Source organism: Equus przewalskii, chromosome 32, assembly GCF_037783145.1.
Source record: "Equus przewalskii isolate Varuska chromosome 32, EquPr2, whole genome shotgun sequence".
Taxonomy (NCBI): Eukaryota; Metazoa; Chordata; class Mammalia; order Perissodactyla; family Equidae; genus Equus; species Equus przewalskii.
In genome coordinates this window covers 1,515,008-1,527,741 of record NC_091862.1, presented here as the reverse complement: position 1 = coordinate 1,527,741, position 12,734 = coordinate 1,515,008, and positions in this window count along the sequence as shown.

Sequence of the window (12,734 nt, the reverse complement as noted above, 5' to 3'; positions counted from 1 at the left end):
ATTGCAGTTTTTATCTTAAAGTCAATTTACTTTTAAAAAATTAAGAAAAATAAAAACCAGTCTTTTCTATGTATGCCCACACTTATCAGTACCGGAATTCTTTCTAAAGATCCAGGTTGCTACCTATTATAATTGCTCTTCAGCTTGAAGAAATATTTCTACCTTTTTTTATAGTGAAAGTCTGCTGGCAACAAATGAAAATGAAAATGCATTATATCCCTTTATTCTTGAGGAATAATTGTTTTGGTACTAGATTCAGTTAACAGACTTTTTCTTCCCTTTCATTTTTAAAGGATGATTTCACTGGTGGTAGACTCTAGGGTAAATGACATTTCCTCTTTTTCTCTCAACACATTAAAGAAGTTCTTGCATTGTCATTCTTACCATTGGTCCCTTATATGTAGGTGTTTTCTCCTTTGGCTATTTTTAGGATTGATTTTTTATCTTTTATCTTTCACAGCTGATGATATGCACAAGTGTGGGGTTCTTTGTATATACTCGCTGGGTTTACTGAGTGTCTTGTATGTATAGGTTGTTTTCATCAAATTTGTGAAAACATTGCTCTTTCTTCTTGGAATGACTTTCTGGTCCTTTCTCTCTCTCCTCTCCTGATGCTCTGACTTCTTGGATGTTAGACCTCTTGACATTGCTGCATAGGCCAGCTTTAATCAATCTGTTTTTTTCTGAGCTTCAGTTTAGATAGTTTCTATCTAGATCTCTTTTCAAATTTACTCATCTTTCTTCAGCATTCTCCATCGTGTGCTTGAGCCTGTCCAACATACATTTTTAATTAAGATATTGTAATTTGCTGATTTAGATTTTCCATTTGGTTCCTTTTTCTAACATGCATTTCTCTGCTCTCTTTCCTGTTCACTCATTCTTTTTTATAAATCCTCAAATATGTTTATAATGCTTGTTTTCAGTCTTGGTCATTACCTCTAGTTCTGGAACCAGCAAGCTGTTGTGTCAATTTCTTTCTCTTGTTTGTAAGCCACACATTACTTTGTATGTCTCATGATTTTTGATGGTATATGAGACATTGTGTATGGAAGGGCCTTGGAATAAGGAGTAGTCTCATGTTTTAATCTGGCTTGTTTGTTTGTTTCCAGAGAATATAAGTTCTTTCCTGTGTCTGCTGGATAAAATGGGGAAGTGATCATGTCTTACCCAGTCATGTTGAGCTAGGACCACTCCATTGCTTTAATAGGAGTGAGCTCACCTCCACTGGTCCTCAGTGGAGGGTCCCGTCTGCCTTGATTGAGTACATGTTTGGTTCAGAAGGAGGTTGGATTTGACTGTCTCAGGGCCCTCAATCCTCAGCTCCACAAGAAGAAGCAAATTGTCCAGATTCTGTTTTTCAGGCTCTCTTCACTGCCTTTTTCTTTTCTTTCCCAGAAAGTTGGGGTTGGACCAGGGATACTTTTCAGAATAAGCAAGTTATTGTTTCACTTGGGGCTCTTCCAGATTCCAATCCACTCCACCATTTCCACCATTGCTAACAGCTTGGCTGAACTCACCTTGACCTTGAAGAGTCTGATGTTCTTTGAGGGGCTTCGTCTTGCTGCCATGACTGCGAGACCCGGGCTCTATCCCCAGGAGGCTTCCATGACTCTCTGACCACCCATGAAGGGCCCCTCTCTTCTAAATCAGTTCACCAATGCCTTCTAGTATCTGCTACTCAAGAATATTCTTGTAGATAAAGATAGCTCTTTCTGTACTCATTTTTCTTTGATGTTCTTTGTTACTTCCATTATCAAATATTATCAGCATATATTATTTTAAAATATCAATAAGGAGTATGAGTAAGAATATATACTAACATTAAATATTTTCCATAATAAACTTGACTATTTATGAAGATAGGCAATGCTTTTAACCATCTGTTTTATGTTTAATATTCTGGATACTGAGCAAGAAGGAATGCGTTTTGAATTGCCTGGTCTGTGCAATGTTACTAACCCTAGACACTGTGAGGTTGGCGGGTGATAACATAGAGTGTGTGGTTGCTATTAAAATAGACTCTAAATAATCATAGATGACTATGAGTGTGTCAGTATTTACCAAAACAGCTGTGGCCGGCTAACTCAATTTGTTGTCACCATGGTGATAAGGTCAGGGTTACGGTTCCATCACGTGTGGACAATTAGCTTCACTCTGATCTGAGGTCAGAGATGACATCCCCTCCCCTCCCACAGTCTTGGCTGACTTTTCTACAAAGACTTATTGGGTGACAGAACGTAGATGAACCAGCGCAAATCCATCTGTGAATCAGGCCTTCCTATACCTGTGTCTTTATCCGAATTGATATTTTGGTCTGTCGAATTCTACCTCATCCTTCAAGACTCCAATGTTACAAAAAATAGCTTGCAGAACATGATGGTTGGTGAAGAACCACATCAATGACACAAAAGACAGCACTGTTGTCTGAAGCAACGTTTCCTTTGTATAGTTAAATCGCGTTTGTGTTAAAGGATGCTTGGAGCTTTATTCATAGCCGACTTTCATCATGCATTTGTTGGACTGATGTTGGTCCTCTTGTTGTGTAGACCTATGATGAATTAATCATTTCTCTCTGACAAAAATATCTTTAAATGATTCCCTTGCTGTTACTTGACTAGAATAAACATAAGAATATTAGTGCTAAAACGAAGGAAGTGACTATAATCTACAAGCTAGTATAAGTAATGTACTACCAAACATTTCAGAAAGTATTATACACAGATATCCAAACTGAATCTTGCTTTGAAGAATTATCATAGAAATTTAGTATTCCTATTATGCTCAGAAAGAAGTAAATATGGGGAAACATTTTCTATCTCATCTTTGACATTTTTGAAGAAGCTAAGTGATATACAGAAAGATTTTGATAGAAGATTCCAAACTCTTGTATATTTTCAAAAACTTCTTAGTGGGATGTTCTCTCTCTCATCTCTAAACACACACACACACACATACCTCTAAGTGAAATAGTAAAGGTACTTTTCTACTTAGTTTACTAAGATTATGAAAAGAAAATAAACTAGACATATTCAGAAATATTTCCAATCTTCAACCCTGGAAAATGACTCTGTGCTTTAGACATGAAATATTTGCAAAAGTTCATTGAAACCTGATGACCCTTACAATGGACTGTATTTAAAAAAACAACTCTGAAAATGACTCCAATTCCAAAGAGATGGACCAAACCTACCTCCCAGAAATTTTGTCCAAAGAGAAGATTGCAATCTATAATGAAAGTCAAAAATGAGACTCTTATCTATAATTGGATATTTTTCCACTGAGCTCTGTTTTTCTTCCTGGACCCCTCTGGCTTTCTCCTCTTAGCTTTTTGTCTTGTGTTGTATTTTTATGTCATTTAACTTGATTTTGTTTTATTTTTCCAAAATGTCAGTATGAGGTATGGCCACATTCTATTCCCACATCAAAGGTCTCATTTCTGAAGAGACTTTGCCATTGTATTCACCTGTTTTACCATATACATCCCATCTGAATCTTGGGAAGAGATGCCATGTGATACGTTAGCTCTATCTGTAATCTTCCTTAGATTATTTAGTGAATCTCATTATCATGGGAGATAAAATAATAAAATACATTTTCCTATGTCCTGGAAAAGAGAAGGGAGTGATTTATGAATATATTTAAGAAAAATAACTGATTTTTTTTTTTAGAATTATTCCATGATTGTTGCATTTGAGTAAGACTATGAGTCTTTCTAAGTACTTTCTGGAGCTTATCTTATAAAGTGGTGGCTAAAATACTCTGCATAAGGGAAAATAGAATTTTAAAGATTAGAGACAAGGATATTGGAAGAGTCCAAATGGCAAAGAATGACAGTCCATGGTTGGAGGATACATTCCAAGTAGAAGAGAGAGTTAGAAAACATTTATATCTAAGAGCAAAGATGTCTGCTGTTCTATGTTAAAGTATCTGGCTTTAATGATCCACTTAGCTGGATGCAATACATGCCTCCATCTTTGAGTCTGTAATGAAGAGGTGTTATGGAGAGATAGAGAGTGCTAAGAATTTAGCAAGGCTTAGAAAGAGGCGAGAGGTGTATCACAGATAGAGGAGACAGAAGGAGTAAAGACGCATTTGGGAATCCGTACCAAGCATCGAATGTTAAAGACCTGTGAGAAGATTTGATCAGAGGTGCCAAGTATGGCAATGAGATATGATGGAGTTGAAGTCAAGGGTTTGGGAGGGACAAGTCCTGAAGGGCCTTTTGTACCATGTCATGAGCCATTACTTTACCCTGAAGATCATGGGAAATTGCAAAATGTATAAAGGAGAATAAGTGAGTAAGACTTGTAGTTTTGACAGATTATGACAATTTGAGAGAGATGAGATTGGGTTGGGGAGACTCTTTAGAAGGCTCTTGGATAGTCCAGAACATTATGATGAATCCTAAGTAGTAGTAAGTATAAAGATATAGAGATGAACCCAAGAAGTACATGGAGGGGGCTGGACCCATGGCTGAGTGGTGAAATTCGAGGGCTCTGCTCTGCTTGGGTGGCCCTGGATTCACTGGTTCGGATCCTGGATGTAGACCTACACACCGCTCTTCAAGCTATGCTGTGGTTGCATCCCACATAGAAGAACTAGAATGACCTATAACCAGGATGTACAACTGGGGCTTTGAGGAGAAAAAGAAAAAGAGGAAGATTGGCAACGGATGTTAGCTCAGGGCCAATCTTCCTCACCCAAAGATTACCTTTAAAAGAAAAAAAGAAGTACATGGAATACAAAATAACCAAGACTTGGTCGTTTATGGGTGACAGAGAATAGGTGAGTAGTCAATGATAACTCCTAAGTGTGAACTCTGGGTCACACTAAGGACGGGAATATGATCAATTGAGATGCATAATTCGCTAGGTATGCAACCACTGGAGGAAAATGATGACTTGAATTTGGGATATATTGAGTGTGAGATGCCTCTGGAGCTTCCAAATTGTGTGCTGTTGTTATTAATTATGTGCTAGGTGCTTTTCCCAGTAACTTACATATAGTTGCTTATTTAATCTTCAGAGGAACTCTCAGAGATGGGTAATTATTGACAGAATTTTACCTTAGAGGAAACTGAAGCCTAGTGCTGCATTTTGACATTCTGGGAGAGGATTACAAAGAATATAGATTTGGAAGAACAAGATATAGGTCACAACTGAGACCATGGGGATGGATAGTACTAAGTAGGGTGGGGACTATGGAGTGAGAAAGACATTGTGTTGAGTTTGGCATCCTGGGATGTAACAACATTAAATGTGAACTTTCTGTAGACCTCTAGTGGGAACATTCAGGCACAGGCAGTGAGAGGGCTGGGAGGACAAAGGGTATTAGAAACCCCAAAATAGATGAAATTAGAGTCTTCACCTCTATCAAACATTTTCAACCTAAACCAGAAAGCAGAAATTTTTAAAAAGGACAAAGTTAGGGGCACCATGACATCATTTTGAGACTTGCCAGTGACTCATATTTGGTTATTTGAGAAAACAATTCCATTCATCTTACGTTCATTCAAAACGTACAAAGTAAATTATGTCAGATACTCTGCATCACACACGTTTCGTGATTCAATCCATTAGATACAGTACTAATTTCCATTTTCCTAAAATTAGAAGGGGGTATGTAATTTCATTTTATTATGCTTAGATATTCCTAAAAGGGGTGGGGACATCTCCACGTTCTTTCCATCCCTCTTCTTTTTACTCCACCCTCTAGCTTTTGGTTCTTGCAACATATATTATTGAATATCTATTTCATGCTTGGCTTTTGTCCTATGAACAAAACAGGTAATGAAAGATGCCCATGTGGATCTTGCACTTAGAAATTGTCTTTACTTGACCATGGGCAGGGAGGCTGCTCAGAAGAGGGTGAGGGCTGAGATGGGTTTAATCATCATCTATGGTGGTCCTGCTCACATTCAGGTTCTCCTTGTAAACAGAACATCGATTAAGAGCTTTACAGGAATGTCTTACTCCAGAGACTCAGTGCACCTCAAGAGGAATTTAGTCACTTTCTTACGCATTCAACGGGGTCCAAATGCCTGTAAATGCTTGGCTAGATTGTGTCCTGAAAAGACCTTTGAATATGCTACCACATGTGACAAAATTAAGTAGGCTTTGGCCTTCTTTTAATGATAGAAAAAGTACAGTATTCCTCTTCCTGTTCCTTGAATGTTGGTTGGAGGTGAGATTACTCTGGATTTTTGCCTGTGAGCTCACTAGCGTGTTTAGTAAATATATACATACACATGCACATATCCAAATCTTTAAGAGACCCTCACTGAAATTCGTGCTTTGTTTTTAATAGCCAAATCCATTTTTAAAATAACATGATTGTTGAAGGATTTTTAGTTGAAAGAACTGAAAATCTCAGGCTCTCAATGAGAAGGAGCAGTTAGGGAAGCCTACAATATACAGTAGAGACAAAAATAGAAATACTAGAAGCAATGGAAAGATATGACACCTACAACTGAAGAAAACATGAAACACAACCCAACTCCTGGCCAGATTAACATAAAATCTCACACTAAAGCCTTATCTACCCTAGTTTCTATTACTAGATATGTCATATTCAACACTGAACAGCACAAAAACAATTATAGGGGATGTGAAAGGCAGGAAAAAAAGAATCTGAAGAGAAAAAATAAGCATGGTAACTGCACTAAAATATAACACAGATTTTAGAATTATAAGACAGTGAATTTAAAATAAATATGATTAATATGCTAAGGGCTCTAATGAAAAAGTGACAACATGCAGCAAGAGATATTATAAGCAGAGAAATGGAGATTCCAAGATTCAAAAGGAAATTCTAGAAATCAAAAACAGTACAGCAGAAATGCATAATGCCTTTGACGGACTCATCAGTACACTGCACAAGGCTGAGAAAAGAACCAGAGAACCTGAAAATATGTCAACAGAAACTTCCAAAACTGAATACAGAGACAAGAAATGAAAAACACAAAACAGAATATTTAAGATTTGTGGGAAAATTTCAAATGGCTTAACAAATGTGTAATTGGAATACCACAAAGAAAGAAAGAGAATGTGGAGGAGAAAAAAGATATTTGATGTTATAATTGTCAAGAATTTTGCACTGGGTATTTATCCAAAGAACTTGAAATAAACAAGTCAAAGAGACTTATGCACCCCTGTGTTCACTGCAGCATTATTCATTATAGCCAAGATGTGGAGGCAACCCAAGTGCCCTTCTACAGATGAATGGATAAAGAAAATGTGGCATATATATACAACGGAATACTACTCAGCCACAAAAAAGGACAAAATTGTCCCATTTGGAACAACATGGATGGACCTTGGGATTATGATGTTAAGCGAAATAAGCCAGACAGAAAAAGACAAATACTCATGATTTCACTCATATGTGGAAGATAACAAATACATGGATAAAAAGAACAGATTAGTGGTTACTAGAGGGGAAGGGGTTGGAGGGGAAGGGGGTTGAGGGTTAGGTAAAAGGGACAAAAGGGCACATATGTATGGTGATAGATAAAAATTAGACTATTAGGGGTGAGCACGATGAAGTGTATTCAGGAACTGATAAACAATAATGTACACCTGAAATTCACAATGTTATAAACCATTGTAATCACAATAAAATTCCTTTAAAAAAACCAAATTCTGCAAAATTAATGACATGAACTAAACCATAGATCTATGGACCTCAGAGAATGCCAAATATGATTAATACCAAGGTTTATCATAATCAAACTGAAGAAAATTAAAGACAATCACAGAACTCTGAAAGAAGACAGTGGTAAGGACAAACGACAAAACAAAACAAAACAAAAAACCTTTATCTACACAGGAAGAATGACAGGAACTACAATGGACTTCTTGTCAGAAACTGTGAAAGCAGGAAGAAAATGGAGTGAAATATTTAAAAAGTTGAAAGAAAAAACTCTGCCTACCTAGAACTCTGTATCCAGTGAAATCAACTTTCAAAAACGAAGGAGAAGGAGAGAGAGAAGGAGAAGAAGAAGAAAAGAAGATTTGCAACAGATATTAGCTCAGGTGCCAATCTTTAAAAAAATAACAATAGTAATTAGAAACTTTGCCACAAAAAAGCACCGGGTCCAGATGGTTTTACTGGTGAATTCTACCAATCTTTTAAGTAAGAAACAATATCAATTTTCTACACTCTCATCAAGAAAATAGGAGCAGAAGGATCACTTCCTGACTGAATCTATGTGGTCAGCATTACGCTAATACCAAAACCAGATTAAGACATTACAAGATAAGGAAACTGTAGACCAATATCTCTCAGCCCCTATTGATAGGGATACATTAAACAGATACAGAAGGCAACCGAAAGAGCCTCTAGTGGCTAAAGCTACAAAAATTTGAGCACAAAAATGACATGCTAAGGGATCATAACCAAAAGAAAAACATATATATTCATGAGTGCATACTGATATAAATAAATGATTGAATAAGTGAATAAATGTGAGACAAGAGCCAAATCTCCCTGTAGAAGAATGCCAAATGAGGTGGAAGCAATCCCTCACTCCTTAAGGATGGACGACACATGGTGATTTCCTTCCAAACAGTACATTATGGAAAGTCCTAAAAGTTAGTAGCATTACAGTGAAGAAATCTGACAAACACGACCTTGGTCAGGTAATCAAGGTCAACATCACTAATAACAAGTCACACTGATAGTATGTAACTTTGATATAATGTGATGGAAGTAGTACTTTCCCTCTGAGGTCTTCTCAGAAAACTGTAATCTGTGTCAAACCATGAGAAGAACACCAGGACAGATTCTAATAGCAAGTCATTCTACAAAACACCTGCCTGGTATGTCTCAAAACTGTCAAAGTCATCAAAAACAAGGAGTGCCTGGGAAACTCACAGAAGGGAGAAGACATAACAGCTGGATGTCATGTGGTGTACTGGATGGGATCTGGGGGCAGAAAAAGAAATTAGGTGAAAACTAAGGAAATTTGAATAAAATATGGACTTTAGTGATCAAAATGAATCAATATTGGTTCATGAATTGTTACAAAAGTAATACACTAATGCAGGAGGTAGAAGAAAAAGAAATAGCTAAAACACATTCACCACTTAAAGCCTTTGTGTTGTATACATTTTACAACAAAGTAAGGTGATTAATATCTTTATTCTTCATATCAGAGAAAAATAAGCTCAGAAAGAGTCACTGATGCGCTTAAAGTGAGTAAGATTTGTGGTTAGGACATAGTTCTAGTTAACAACAGGGTCTGCACCTTTAATTTCTCCTATTATCTAAACTCTAAATTTCCTTTGAAAACATTCAAATTTCTCAAGGCCAGAACGTAATGATTGCTAACATATCACCAGGCTTTACTGTGTGCAAGCCCTGTTCTAAGTACGTGCTCATTTAATCCTTACAAACCACTAGGCGGTGGGATGATGATCTTTTTCGCACTTCAAGACATTAAACACAGGGAGGTTAACTTAATGGTTGTTAAGTGACACAAGGATCATCAAGTGTCAGGATTCAAACCCAGCCTGTATGGCTCCAAAGTCAGATTCCTAAGCAAACTTCCAGACGTGTAGTGTTTCTGGGATGAGAAATGGCACATTTAGGAAGTTCACGGAGAGAGTATGTGCTCCTTTCACCATCTTCCATTTATTTTGTTCAGAGTGTTCATACAATGTGGCTGCTTTTATGTGTGCATGTGTGCATGGCTGGACGTGTGCATTTCCGTGATACACCGCTTTTGTGTGAATTCCTAGTAACCAGCACACTCATTAAGGACATAGGAGAATTTATTTGGGAATGATTATACTAAGTCGACTTTGCTTCAAAGTTTTATTGTGGTGCAAGAACCAGCTGTATCCCTCAGCTCTCTATTCTGTCCCATTTGTTTATCTGTTCTTGTGCTAGCATCATAAATTTAACTTTTAATTATTATGTTTTTGTAATTTTTTAAATTACACCATCCTGGCAGTTGGAGAGAGAAGTTGTGTTATGTAAACACAGCACTGAGCTTTGAGTTAGAAGGCCTGGCCTTGGCTGTTACATGGCCTTGATTAAGTTACACAAAATATGAGTTTTAATATTCTCATTTTTAAAATATAGAAAATAATTTCACTGGATGATTTTAAAACTAGATAAATCGGTAAATTTGAAAGTGGCAAATTAAAGAAAATGGTAAATTTCACATTAATATGGCAAGTTATTAGTATGACTTGATATTCCATGGCGGTAACCTATATCACTTGTCAATATTATTTGTATTACGAAGTTCTTTGAGTCAATAGAGAAAGACCACAATCTATAGCTTGGTGTTTGGACTGTCAGTCTGGCTCTCTGGACCACGGAGGGTGGCAGCATAAATACATGCTGCCAGTGGCTGTAGGAAACTTGTCAGCTAAACCATTTTGTTTGAGGGGGTCCCTGAGATGGGATGCCAAGCTTATTCATGGATTCTGAGGTTCAAAGTTATAAATGGACTCATGGAGGTGGCTTCTGTTCTCAGTAAATCCTCACGGAAGTACCCAGTCACAATTTCATTGCTACATTCACTTCAATATGGGCAGCTTGGCCAATTCAAAGGCGATGATGAGACGAATCGTGCCACCTGGATCCCAAGAGTGGCCCCTTCACTCAGAGCTGATGACATCTAGTGGGACAGCCCTATTTCCAACTTCAAGTGTCTTTCAGAGAGTCAGAGAAAGTGCTTCCTTTTGGACAAATGCAATCCCTAGGTCACAAGCTGTGAATACAGATCTAGGGCTCCAAGAAAAATTTGGCTTCGGAATTGGCATGGCTGACTTCAAGCGGTATTCTTAGTAAGTCAGCAGAACCAAGAATAGTCTCAGAGCCTCATAATAGAGTCTGAACACACTCGCCCATACACTGTAATCATTCTCTGGCTTCTGAGAAGGAGGGAGAGACTTGGGATACAAAGCTAAAAATTACACTTATTCGCAAATTTTTAGAAATGGGTTGTAGGGGGGAAAAAGCCATTATCACCAAGTTTTGGCCAAATCGATCCTTCCTATAGTAGTATGTCGGTAGCAACAGCCCGTTCTCTTCCTCAGCCTGTTTTCTTTTTTCTTCCCCTGTCATTAACACAGATGTGTACACATGAGCCCAATACACCCGCAACACCTTGTCTTCCACCTTCCATGGTCACATATTCACTCTCCTTCTTTCTCTCTCTCTTTCTTTGCTCTCTATTCCTCTACTGCTTCTTAAATTCCATGCAGTGATGTTAAAATGTTTGTAAAAATAGTGATGATCTTTCCCTTCTTGTATCCACGTGTTAGGGCATCTACTGAATATCCTGACTATCTTCTCTTCTTAAATCTAAACTCAGTTCTCCAGAGACATTCTCTTGGACTCCTATTGTTTTAAATTACTGGGTTATGCATCAATGTTCTGCTCTCTCTCTCCCTCTTCCTACACAGAAACCCGATACATGCGCTTTTCCCCACAAGAGCTTGTATGCTGTCTACAGTTTTAAGATTAACTTCCCATATCTCTAAGACATCCTAGGTACTTCTCCAGATACAATTGACATAATAAGCAACAAAAGTATACACCAACAAACCAAAATAATGTTTTTAAAAATATTTTATTTTATTTAATTTATTTTTTTTGAGGAAGATTAGCCCTGAGCTAACTACTGCTAGTCCTCCTCTTTTTGCTGAGGAAGCCTGGCCCTGAACTAACACCCATACCCATCTTCCTCTACTTTATATGTGGGACGCCTGCCACAGCATGGCTTGACAAGTGGTAGCATGTCCGCACCCAGGATCCGAACCGGCGAATCCTGGGCGGCCGAGAAGTGGAACGTGCGAACTTAACCGTTGTGCCACCAGGCCGGCCCCCAAATAATGTTTTTTATGGGCAGAATTTGACAGCTCAAATTGGAACTCAGCCTATTCTGTGAGGTTTGAGTGTAAATGACTACTTTTCATTTGGGTGAATGACAATCATCCTGTGTTCATAGGCCCATGTAATTGCCAACAGAGTCAAATGTTTGACAATCAGAAATACAAATACTGGTTTTCTGGTTGCAATGATGATTTGGTCTCCAATTTCTGGATCCCCATACAGAACAGGATTGGGAGTAACACTCTCAGAAAAGTCCCTTCTCAAATTTCCAAATGTTGTGTACAGTTCCCCAACTTCTATCCTCTTTCTATAAATCCTCCTAAATATAAGCAGCATCTACTTCTACAATGATTCCATGTATGTTTCCCCTCCATTTTGCACCTGTGAACCACGTTCTTTGCTCAAGTTTCAACCCTGGTTCTCTTTCCCTTTCTCTAGCATGTTCTCCCAATGGGACCTCATCCCCCCTCATGTCTTAACCAGCTCTCTACACTCCTCCCCCGACTGCATAGTTGATGTGCCGTAGGACCATGAAACTTTAGAGCTAGAATAAATCTGATCTGACAGTCAATGTGGCTAAACCATCATCATCATCAATAAAAGTAATAATAAAAACAGACAGATAATCTGCTTATAGCCATAGAGCTCACTAGGATGCTTTTTGCTCACACGAATTTAAGAACTCTAAAAGCAAGCCTACTATTTTCGATGTTATTCCCAAATTCTGTTATACCTGCCCAAAGTCTTCAGTTAACGGAAAGATCATTCTCAAAATCACAAAAGCTCTACAGTTCAGCTTTGTTTTACCCACTCCTTCATTATCCACAACCAGATGGTAGAAATACATCAGTTCTTCCATCAAATTGTCTCTCACTCACTTCCTT